This window comes from Vanacampus margaritifer, chromosome 5 (assembly GCF_051991255.1).
Source record: "Vanacampus margaritifer isolate UIUO_Vmar chromosome 5, RoL_Vmar_1.0, whole genome shotgun sequence".
NCBI classification, from domain to species: Eukaryota; Metazoa; Chordata; class Actinopteri; order Syngnathiformes; family Syngnathidae; genus Vanacampus; species Vanacampus margaritifer.
Window position 1 is genome coordinate 3,387,355 of NC_135436.1, and position 12,615 is coordinate 3,399,969.

Below are 12,615 nucleotides of genomic sequence, written 5' to 3' on the forward strand. Positions count from 1 at the left end.
ATGATTCCAGCATCAATTTCATCGTGCTTATGCTCATTTTGAAGATTTTGACATTTTCACCTAAAGTGCACAATCAGGCTGAAAACGCATTTAAAGCAATAAAAAGTTCATTTTTGCTCACAAACCTAAACTAAATGTTGTAGACTCAAAATTTTTGCTGTATTTAGTGTATTCTAGCATCCTGAAGATGATTCCAGCATTAATTTCATTGTGCTTTTAATCATTTTTAAGATTTTGACATTTTCACCTTAAGTGTACAATCAGGGGCTGAAAACGCGTTTAAACCAATAAAAAGTTCATTTTGGCTCTCACACCTAAACTAAACGTTGTAGACTCAAAATTTTTGCTGTATTCAGTGTATTCTAGCATCGTGAAGATGATTCCAGCATTAATTTCATCGTGCTTATGCTCATTTTGAAGATTTTGACATTTTCACCTAAAGTGCACAATCAGGCTGAAAACGCATTTAAAGCAATAAAAAGTTCATTTTGGCTCTCACACCTAAACTAAACGATGTAGACTCAAAATTTTTGCTGTATTTAGTGTATTCTAGAATCCTGAAGATGATTCCAACATTAATTTCATCGTGCTTATGCTCATTTTTAAGATTTTGACATTTTCACCTTAAGTGTACAATCAGGGGCTGAAAACGCGTTTAAAGCAATAAAAAGTTCATTTTGGCTCTCACACCTAAACTAAACGTTGTAGACTCAAAATTTTATCTGTATTCAGTGTATTATAGCATCCTGAAGATGATTCCTGCATTAATGTCATCGTGCTTATGCTCATTTTTAAGATTTTGACATTTTCACCTTAAGTGTACAATCAGGGGCTGAAAACGCGTTTAAAGCAATAAAAAGTTCATTTTGGTTCTCACACCTAAACTAAACGTTGTAGACTAAAATTTTTTGCTGTATTTAGTGTATTCTAGCATCCTGAAGATGATTCCAGCATTAATTTCATTGTGCTTATGCTCATTTTGAAGATTTTGACATTTTCACCTTAAGTGTACAATCAGGGGCTGAAAACGCGTTTAAAGCAATAAAAAGTTCATTTTGGCTCTCACACCTTAACTAAACGTTGTAGACTCAAAATTTTTGCTGTATTCAGTGTATTCTAGCATCCTGAAGATGATTCCAGCATTAATTTCATCGTGCTTATGCTCATTTTGAAGATTTTGACATTTTCACCTAAAGTGCACAATCAGGCTGAAAACGCATTTAAAGCAATAAAAAGTTCATTTTTGCTCACAACCCTAAACTAAACATTGTAGACTCAAAATTTTTGCTGTATTTAGTGTATTCTAGCATCCTGAAGATGATTCCAGCATTAATTTCATTGTGCTTATGCTCATTTTTAAGATTTTTACATTTTCAACTTAAGTGTACAATCAGGGGCTGAAAACGCGTTTAAAGCAATAAAAAGTTCATTTTGGCTCTCACACCTAAACTAAACGTTGTAGACTCAAAATTTTTGCTGTATTCAGTGTATTCTAGCATCCTGAAGATGATTCCAGCATTAATTTCATCGTGCTTATGCTCATTTTGAAGATTTTGACATTTTCACCTAAAGTGCACAATCAGGCTGAAAACGCATTTAAAGCAATAAAAAGTTCATTTTGGCTCTCACACCTAAACTAAACAATGTCGACTCAAAATTTTTGCTGTATTTAGTGTATTCTAGAATCCTGAAGATAATTCCAGCATTAATTTCATTGTGCTTATGCTCATTTTTAAGATTTTGACATTTTCACCTTAAGTGTACAATCAGGGGCTGAAAACGCGTTTAAAGCAATAAAAAGTTCATTTTGGCTCTCACACCTAAACTAAACGTTGTAGACTCAAAATTTTTGCTGTATTCAGTGTATTCTAGCATCCTGAAGATGATTCCAGCATTAATTTCATCGTGCTTATGCTCATTTTGAAGATTTTGACATTTTCACCTAAAGTGCACAATCAGGCTGAAAACGCATTTAAAGCAATAAAAAGTTCATTTTGGCTCACAAACCTAAACTAAACGTTGTAGACTCAAAATTTTTGCTGTATTAAGTGTATTCTAACATCCTGAAGATGATTCCAGCATTAATGTCATTGTGCTTATGCTCATTTTGAAGATTTTGACATTTTCACCTTAAGTGTACAATCAGGGGCTGAAAACGCGTTTAAAGCAATAAAAAGTTCATTTTGGCTCTCACACCTAAACTAAACGTTGTAGACTCAAAATTTTTGCTGTATTTAGTGTATTCTAGCATCCTGAAGATGATTCCAGCATTAATTTCATTGTGCTTATGCTCATTTTTAAGATTTTGACATTTTCACCTAAAGTGCACAATCAGGCTGACAACGCGTTTAAAGCAATAAAAAGTTCATTTTGGATCTCACACCTAAACTAAACGTTGTAGACTCAAAATTCTTGCTGTATTTAGTGTATTCTAGCATCCTGAAGATGATTCCAGCATTAATTTCATTGTGCTTATGCTCATTTTGAAGATTTTGACATTTTCACCTAAAGTGCACAATCAGGCTGAAAACGCATTTAAAGCCATAAAAAGTTCATTTTGGCTCTCACACCTAAACTAAACGTTGTAGACTCAAAATTTTTGCTGTATTTAGTGTATTCTAGCATCCTGAAGATGATTCCAGCATTAATTTCATTGTGCTTATGCTCATTTTTAAGATTTTGACATTTTCACCTAAAGTGCACAATCAGGCTGAAAACGCGTTTAAAGCAATAAAAAGTTCATTTTGGCTCTCACACCTAAACTAAACGTTGTAGACTCAAATTTTTTGCTGTATTTAGTGTATTCTAGCATCCTGAAGATGATTCCAGCATTAATTTCATTGTGCTTATGCTCATTTTGAAGATTTTGACATTTTCACCTTAAGTGTACTATCAGGGGCTGAAAACGCGTTTAAAGCAATAAAAAGTTCATTTTGGCTCTCACACCTAAACTAAACGTTGTAGACTAAAATTTTTTAATGTATTTAGTGTATTCTAGCATCCTGAAGATGATTCAAGCATTAATTTCATTGTGATTATGCTCATTTTTAAGATTTTGACATTTTCACCTAAAGTGCACAATCAGGCTGAAAACGCATTTAAAGCAATAAAAAGTTCATTTTGGCTCTCACACCTAAACAAAACGTTGTAGACTCAAAATTTTTGCTGGATTTAGTGTATTCTAGCATCCTGAAGATGATTCCAGCATTAATTTCATTGTGCTTATGCTCATTTTTAAGATTTTGACATTTTCACCTTAAGTGTACAATCAGGGGCTGAAAACGCGTTTAAAGCAATAAAAAGTTCATTTTGGCTCTCACACCTAAACTAAACGTTGTAGACTCAAAATTTTTGCTGTATTCAGTGTATTCTAGCATCCTGAAGATGATTCCAGCATTAATTTCATCGTGCTTATGCTCATTTTGAAGATTTTGACATTTTCACCTAAAGTGCACAATCAGGCTGAAAACGCATTTAAAGCAATAAAAAGTTCATTTTGGCTCACAAACCTAAACTAAACGTTGTAGACTCAAAATTTTTGCTGTATTAAGTGTATTCTAACATCCTGAAGATGATTCCAGCATTAATGTCATTGTGCTTATGCTCATTTTGAAGATTTTGACATTTTCACCTTAAGTGTACAATCAGGGGCTGAAAACGCGTTTAAAGCAATAAAAAGTTCATTTTGGCTCTCACACCTAAACTAAACGTTGTAGACTCAAAATTTTTGCTGTATTTAGTGTATTCTAGCATCCTGAAGATGATTCCAGCATTAATTTCATTGTGCTTATGCTCATTTTTAAGATTTTGACATTTTCACCTAAAGTGCACAATCAGGCTGACAACGCGTTTAAAGCAATAAAAAGTTCATTTTGGATCTCACACCTAAACTAAACGTTGTAGACTCAAAATTCTTGCTGTATTTAGTGTATTCTAGCATCCTGAAGATGATTCCAGCATTAATTTCATTGTGCTTATGCTCATTTTGAAGATTTTGACATTTTCACCTAAAGTGCACAATCAGGCTGAAAACGCATTTAAAGCCATAAAAAGTTCATTTTGGCTCTCACACCTAAACTAAACGTTGTAGACTCAAAATTTTTGCTGTATTTAGTGTATTCTAGCATCCTGAAGATGATTCCAGCATTAATTTCATTGTGCTTATGCTCATTTTTAAGATTTTGACATTTTCACCTAAAGTGCACAATCAGGCTGAAAACGCGTTTAAAGCAATAAAAAGTTCATTTTGGCTCTCACACCTAAACTAAACGTTGTAGACTCAAATTTTTTGCTGTATTTAGTGTATTCTAGCATCCTGAAGATGATTCCAGCATTAATTTCATTGTGCTTATGCTCATTTTGAAGATTTTGACATTGTGAAGTTGCTTAAAACAGTAGTCTTAACATTATGTGTATTTTAAAGAATATCCTGTATATATTTTTGTGTTTTTATATTATCAACTGTCGTTTAGAGGCGCCGCTCAACTTTCTCTAATGTTTTGTATTTTTCCATGACGTATGAAACGAAACTGAAACTTAACTGTAATAAAAGCGACGAGGTGGCCGGGGGAGGGGAGAGAGTCGGAAGGAGCCGAGCGTGAGTTAAGGTCTCGCGCCTCCTCTCCTCTCCCAGCCGCGGTTGCAATAAAACAAAGCAACAGCTTCTGCCTCCTTTTTCCTTGGTGCACGGTCAGTAACTAAGGGGATCTGTAATATCAGACCCAACATTTAATTGGTGCCGAAACCTGGGACCTGCATCTGGACGGACGACCGCCGCCGAACCGAAGACACCGAGAATCTGTCGACAGCGTCTCCCCTTGCGTGACGGGTCTCGTCGCTCCGGCCTCGGCCGTTCGCCCGGACACCGGGTCCTGCGAACCAGACCGGCACAGAGGACTAACAGGTATTATGCTGTTTAATTATCACGATTTACACAGAAGTTTGAAAAAAGGAACACTAAATATACTGAAGAAGTAAGAGAAAAATAGATAAGTGGGGAGTAAAAGAGAAGCGCTTGGGCGTTGGCCCGTGAAGAAGAGAAAAAAAACCCATGGTATACATGATCCGGGCATCAAAGGGATCACGGTTTTATTAGATGAGATCCAAAATACTTTTATTGACTAGTTTTTAACTTGTTAAAAAAAAGTGTCGTTTTCGGGTGCCCGGGTAGAGGAAATTAAACGTTGCCGTAAATACGTAATAATTTACACCTCCCCACTCATTGGTTACCAAAATATCTGTGTTCAATATAACTAAGATTTATCAGGTCAGAACAGAACTGACTGCGATTAAAAATAATCGCCTAAAACACAAATCATGGTTTTAAATTAGAAAGTGGTGCACCACAGAAAAGACTAAGTGTGTGTATTTGTGTGTGAGTTTTTGTGTGTGTGTGGTTGTGTGCGTGTGTTTTTGTGTGGGTGTGTACTTTGTGCGTGTTTATGAGATAAGGAAAAAAGGGAGTAACTGCTGCCCGCTCGGGAATACATACAATGGGCCAGTCATTGAGAAAAGAAATAGAACAACACCAGGATGTTAAATTTAGTGCAAGCTTTGACGCTAATGCGTGCAAGTATCTGGAATCCTGGGTGACCAAGTATGATTTTAACCCGTCTTTGAGAGATGTCAGGAACAAAGAGGAAGTTAAGAAAAGTTTAGTGGAGAAAAGAGCAAAGAAGATTAAAAAGGGAAAGAATGTAGAAAAATTGGAAGCACAACTACGTGCTGTTGAAGTGTGGATAAAACAGTGTAAAATGAGGGCAGAAAGCATTTTGGAAAGTGAGAAAAGAAAAAAAGGAAAAGACAGAAAGAAAAATGTATCAGATGAAGATAAGACCAACGGAAGAAACCGGCGCCAGACGAAGAGACAACGGAAATGCACCGGCTGAAGTGCGACAGCAAAATGATCCAGAAGAGGAAGTAAACGTCAACCAACAGTGGGAACCGCCTACCCCGTCTACCTCCTCCCCAAATTCCACCTCCACGAGTTTTGGGGACGGAGCCTCCCCTCCTATTGGAAGCCGTACAAGATCAAACAAACCAACAGCAGACGTCCTGGCTGCAACAACAAAATTATACCCAGACATTCAGCAGGTGGCAGCATATCCCATGGTAGCTGTAGCCAACCCAGCTTATGGAATGCCAAATCCTGGTCAACCTGCTCATCCACAGACCTTGCTGCTCTATCGCCCATGGACCGAAGAAGAAAAAGTAGCCGCATGCGCATCAGTTCCTCCCATTGAAGACAACGTTGAAAAATGGGCGGCTGCAATTAGAGAACTACATGGATCCTATCACCTCAATGGCAATGAATTACTAAGCGTCCTACGTCTGACCGCAGGACATCGAGTTGGAAGATTCCAAGGAGCCTTTGCTCCAGCCAACCAACGAGGCCAAGTCTACCAACCAGGCCAAGAACTAGACAACGCCCTAAATACTCTTTTAGAAAGAGCCATCGCAGTGTTCAAGAAACCACCTGATTTAACTAAAGTCCGCCAATGCCGCCAAGAACCTGAAGAAAGCGCACAAAAATATGTAGACCGCCTCCAAGACGTACTGAAACTACATGGTGGCATCGAAGAAAGCACTGAGGCACAAAGCACATACCAAACATTACTGCGGGCAACATTCCTGGATGGACTAGTGGACGGTACAGTCAATTTTATCAAGAAACATTACCACACCTGGAGAACTGCCCCGGTGAATGATCTCGTAGCTTGGGCCTCACACGCTGAAGACCTAAAAAGACAAAAAGCGCAATCATCAGTCTTCAATGCCATGCACACATTTTTTCAACATGCCTCTCCTCCACCTTCTGGACCAATTTACTACCAAAACCAACCCAATCGGGGTAGAGGACGTGGACGCGGAAGAGGAAGAGGCCGACCAGCCACCAGACAGGATGTGTGCTACAATTGTGGCAAGTACGGCCACTTCGCCCGAGATTGCCGCTCCAAACAAAAAATTGAGACCCCAAAATCTGACCACTGGGATCCAACCGAATGACGCGAGCAGGAAAGGTCAAGTGATGAAAACCCTGATGACACCAGAACGATCGTCGAGGTGCTTGACCTGACAGTCCTGTTTAGCCAGATGTCCTCTATTGACCCAGCAGTAAGAAAACTAGGCTTAGGGCCATTTACTACAACATTGAAATTCATTGTGGATTCAGGAGCACAATCCTCCGTGATCACTGATCTACCAACAGGTGTCAAATTGTCAAAAAGCACAATAATGGTCATAGGAGTGGGAGGTAGACCAGCCATCCATTACTTTACCGAACCACTGACCATTATTGATGAAGACGGAACAGAATACCCAGATCAAACTTTCGTTTACGTGCCTCGTTGTCCTGAAAACCTCATCGGACGAGATTTGATAAAAGCCATGAGCCTTGTATTAATGGTCGAAGGCTCCAGCATGGTCGTGACAAAAAGAGGACAAGAAACACCAATGCAGATGTTAGTACTAGAAGGAAAAGACAAACCACGCCCATTCTACAGTCTGGATCCGATCCAAAAAGGTCCAACATCAGTAACAAACAATCTGCAACAGATGCCAGAACAAATCCTACCAAATTCAAATTGGGTGCCCCAAACCACGTACCCACTTCACTCCACCATCCGCTTCGCCCCGAACAAAGAGGACAGAGACTTCTTTGATCAATGGTCCCGATTGACAACCATGCGGGCCCAAATAAAGGACCTAATTTGGGACGAACAGGCAGGATGGATGGCAGCCACAGTAATCTTTCCAGATTACATATATGCATTAACCACATATGAAGGCTTTGGCATTCCCTTCCACATTTCACTGGCAAAACCAACAGGCTGGAGATGGAAGGACATAGGATCAAAAATAAGAGATGTAACATGGTCCGAACAACGACTTCCGTGGACCCCATGTCAAGATGGAAGATTTAAACGCATCATGTCATCAGGAAACGTGGTCTGGAGGAAAAAACTAAACTGGGTGACAACATTTGTCCCCAGCACCCACCTAAGTACATGACATCCGGAGGAAACCACGATCCTGGCACTAAAAGACGCCATGGATCAAATACCACCTCAGCTGTGGTCAGCGTCAAAAACCGATGTGGGCCTAATGACCACAGCCACAGAAGTAACAATTGAACCAAGAACAAACTATCGCCCACGAATCAATCAATACCCACTCAAACCTGATGCCAAAGAAGGAATCACACCAGTAATCATGAACATGGTAAAAGCTGGAGTGCTCATAGAAGCCCCCAAGGTAACTTGTAACACTCCAATCTTTCCAGTAAAGAAAGCAGACACCACGACCTGGCGAATGGTCCACGACTTAAGAGCCGTAAATCAGGCAGTAAAACAGAGAGCCCCCTGCGTCCCCGACCCCCACACTCTACTCAATGCGCTGAAGCCACAACAGAAATGGTTCACAGTAATTGATCTAAGCAACGCCTTCTTTTCCATCCCATTGCACGAGTCTGCCCGTCATTGGTTTGGTTTCACCTTTAATCAAAAGAAGTACACCTATACGAGACTACCCCAAGGCTATGCAGAGAGCCCCACCATTTTCTCTCAAGAAATCAACAACTGTCTGAGCCTCCATGAACACAGGGAAACCACTCAAATCTTGATTTACGTAGATGACATTCTCATCGCCAGTCCAACCAAAGAAGAAAATCAAGAAGAAGCAGTGAAACTGTGTCAACACCTGGCAAAGACAGGAAACAAAGCCTCACTGACCAAACTACAGTGGACTCAGACCGAAGTAGTTTTCTTAGGTCACATCATATCGGCAGAAGGAAGAAAACTAACCTCTGATCGGAAACAAGCTATCCTTGATGCCCCCAAACCAAAGACCAAAAGACAGATGATGGCCTTCCTAGGCCTAGTGAACTTTTGCCGTCTATGGGTTCTGGACTTCGCCGAAATAACGCAACCACTGGTGGATTTAATTTACCAAGAACACATCGCCCTGGCCGATCCCATCACATGGACGAAAATAGCTAATGACAAGTTCAATCAGATAAAACAGACCATCACAAGCACAGGCCCTTTGGGCCTACCCGACTACAAGAAACTGTTTACCCAAACAGTGGACTGCAAAGACGGATTCATGACATCCGTCCTACTCCAACAACATGGTACACAAATGCGACCAGTGGCCTACTACTCAAAGAAACTTGATGCTGTCGCCAGAGCCCTGCCCCAGTGTGTCCAAGCAGTGTGTGCCGCAGCAATGGCTGTCCAAGCATCCGCCGAATTGGTGTTGTTCCATCCCACCACTCTACTAGTAACACACTCAGTAGATGTTCTTTTGACTCAAACAAAGATGTCATTTCTCTCACCAGCAAGACATCTTGGCCTAACAGCTGTACTGTTGTCCCAACCCCATCTTACCATCAAGAGATGCAGCACTCTCAATCCTGCAAGTCTCCTCCCAGTGGAGACAGATGGGACACCACACAGTTGCACAGAAGCCACCGAGGAAATCTGCAAACCAAGAAGAGATTTGTTAGACACACCCTTACAAGAAGGAGAAGCAGTGTTTGTAGATGGTTCCTCAAGCAAAGATGAACTAGGCAACACCAACACAGGCTATGCAGTGGTCACACAACAAAAGACACTGAAGAGCGGACGATTAATAGGAAATCTGTCAGCACAAGCAGCAGAACTCATCGCGCTAACAGAAGCATGTAAATTATTCAAAGACAAAGCAGTAACAATTTGGACCGACAGCCAATATGCCCACTCGACATTGCACATCTTTGCCGCCATGTGGGCTCGACGAGGAATGAAAACATCAACAGGAAAACCTGTTCAACACGCCAAATTACTCACTGACCTTTTGGCCGCTGTACTGCTACCCTCCAAAATAGCAGTATGCAAATGCAAAGCTCACACCTCAGCAAAAGACGCCGTTTCTGTAGGAAATGCAAAAGCAGATTTGGCAGCCAAGCAAGCAGGCCAAGACAAAACAAAGATCGTCATGCTCGCCAACCACAAAGAAACACAACAACATTCCAAAACAAGTACTAATTGACATGCAAAACAACGCTCCAGACAAAGAAAAAACACTATGGAAAATGATGAACATTGAACTCACCCCAGAAGGCCTCTACCACAAAGAAGACCGACCAGTCATCCCCCGCAGTCTGTTCCACGCAGTAGCCACATTGAGTCATGGCAAGTCCCATGTCTCAACAGGAGGGATGGTATCTATGGTAGAACAGACAATGACAATACCACAGGGCTTACAAACCTATTTTAAAACTTTTTGTAGGTCATGTATGGTGTGTTGTCGTCACAATGCTCAGGGAAACTTAAGACCACAGAGAGGGAAATGCCCAGTGGGCTCCTACCCATTTGAAGTTTTACACATGGACTTTATTGAACTACACAAAAGTGGTCAGCACAAGTACTGTTTAGTGTTAGTAGACTCACTAACTAAATGGGTTGAACTTGTTCCTTCAAAACATCCAAACGCCCTCACAGTAGCTAAAGCTATTTGTAAACACATAATACCAGAACATGGCATTCCACGAGTCTTGTGGAGTGATAACGGTAGCCATTTTGTAAATACCATCGTTGACAATATGGCCGTTCACTTAGGGATCACCCTAAAAAATCATTGTGCATATCACCCACAGAGCGCAGGCTTAGTTGAACGGACCAACGGTACTATTAAACTAAGACTCAAAAAGACCATGGAAGAAACCAAAAAACCATGGCCTGAGTGTTTATCTCTAGTAAAAACTTACATGAGAATAACGCCAAACCCACAAGGGATCACGCCCTTTGAGGCAGTAACAGGCAGACCCTTTGTGCTCCCCTTATGGGAAAATCAGCCATGGTCAGACAAAACAGGAGAGGCAGATCCACTGACTAAATGGTTATGTGACTTGTTTAAAGAACGGACTGTGTCAAGAGCAAATGATCTGCCCTCTACTTCTCTTCCTCCTGCACAGGAAACGGTGACCCCGGGTGACCTGGTGTTGGTGAAGGTGATAAAAAGGAAAACATGGTCGAGCCCACGCTGGGACGGCCCATTCGTTGTTCTCCTGACCACACCCACCGCTCTCAAAATCGCTGAGAGAGAGACGTGGATCCACCAGAGTCACTGCAAAAAGGTCACTGAACTCAGATAAGGGATTACCCCCTGATTCTTGTCAAAAAGAAGAAAAACAAAGGAGAAGATGACCCTTTTTCAGACATTGTTTGGACTTTGATCATTATAATGTTTATCTTATTATGTGTTATTTGTTCCTGCTGTATTGTCCCAATGTCTAAGAGATTAGTCGCCCGTATGTTCGTGGCCCAGATGTATCAATATAACTTACTACGCGTAGAGGATTATGTTGACACTGTGGAGACCGACACAAAAGTGTGACCCTCATCTTATTGTGTTTTCCTAACTTCAAATCCAGTTCCATTCTCAGACCAAGAGGTTCTCGTCACCGTGCGGTGGGGGAGTTATGGAATTTTTCCCTTTAAGTTAAGGGTTTTCGCCATTTCCTGAGAATGGTTCAAATGTTGTGAATCTATTAATGAAGTAATACTGAGAAAACTTAATTGTTTTAGTATTTACTGATATCCTTTTAAATCCACAACAGGAGGGAATGTGAAGTTGCTTAAAACAGTAGTCTTAACATTATGTGTATTTTAAAGAATATCCTGTATATATTTTTGTGTTTTTATATTATCAACTGTCGTTTAGAGGCGCCGCTCAACTTTCTCTAATGTTTTGTATTTTTCCATGACGTATGAAACGAAACTGAAACTTAACTGTAATAAAAGCGACGAGGTGGCCGGGGGAGGGGAGAGAGTCGGAAGGAGCCGAGCGTGAGTTAAGGTCTCGCGCCTCCTCTCCTCTCCCAGCCGCGGTTGCAATAAAACAAAGCAACAGCTTCTGCCTCCTTTTTCCTTGGTGCACGGTCAGTAACTAAGGGGATCTGTAATATCAGACCCAACAGACATTTTCACCTTAAGTGTACTATCAGGGGCTGAAAACGCGTTTAAAGCAATAAAAAGTTCATTTTGGCTCTCACACCTAAACTAAACGTTGTAGACTAAAATTTTTTAATGTATTTAGTGTATTCTAGCATCCTGAAGATGATTCAAGCATTAATTTCATTGTGATTATGCTCATTTTTAAGATTTTGACATTTTCACCTAAAGTGCACAATCAGGCTGAAAACGCATTTAAAGCAATAAAAAGTTCATTTTGGCTCTCACACCTAAACAAAACGTTGTAGACTCAAAATTTTTGCTGGATTTAGTGTATTCTAGCATCCTGAAGATGATTCCAGCATTAATTTCATTGTGCTTATGCTCATTTTTAAGATTTTGACATTTTCACCTAAAGTGCACAATCAGGCTGAAAACGCGTTTAAAGCAATAAAAAGTTCATTTTGGCTCTCACACCTAAACTAAACGTTGTAGACTCAAAATTTTTGCTGTATTTAGTGTATTCTAGCATCCTGAAGATGATTCCAGCATTAATTTCATTGTGCTTATGCTCATTTTGAAGATTTTGACATTTTCACCTTTAAATGTACAATCAGGGGCTGAAAACGCGTTTAAAGCAATAAAAAGTTCATTTTGGCTCTCACACCTAAACTAAACGTTG

The 12,615-nt window shown here is 40.3% G+C and overlaps 1 long non-coding RNA gene across 1 annotated transcript; it reads left to right on the plus strand.

Moving 5' to 3' along the window:
• The first annotated feature begins 4,381 nt into the window (after nt 1-4,381).
• LOC144052203 (uncharacterized) lies at nt 4,382-11,885 on the plus strand. Its single transcript, XR_013294178.1, has 2 exons — nt 4,382-4,903; nt 10,955-11,885. It is a non-coding gene; the product is annotated as an uncharacterized LOC144052203 (long non-coding RNA).
• The last annotated feature ends 730 nt before the right edge of the window (nt 11,886-12,615 follow it).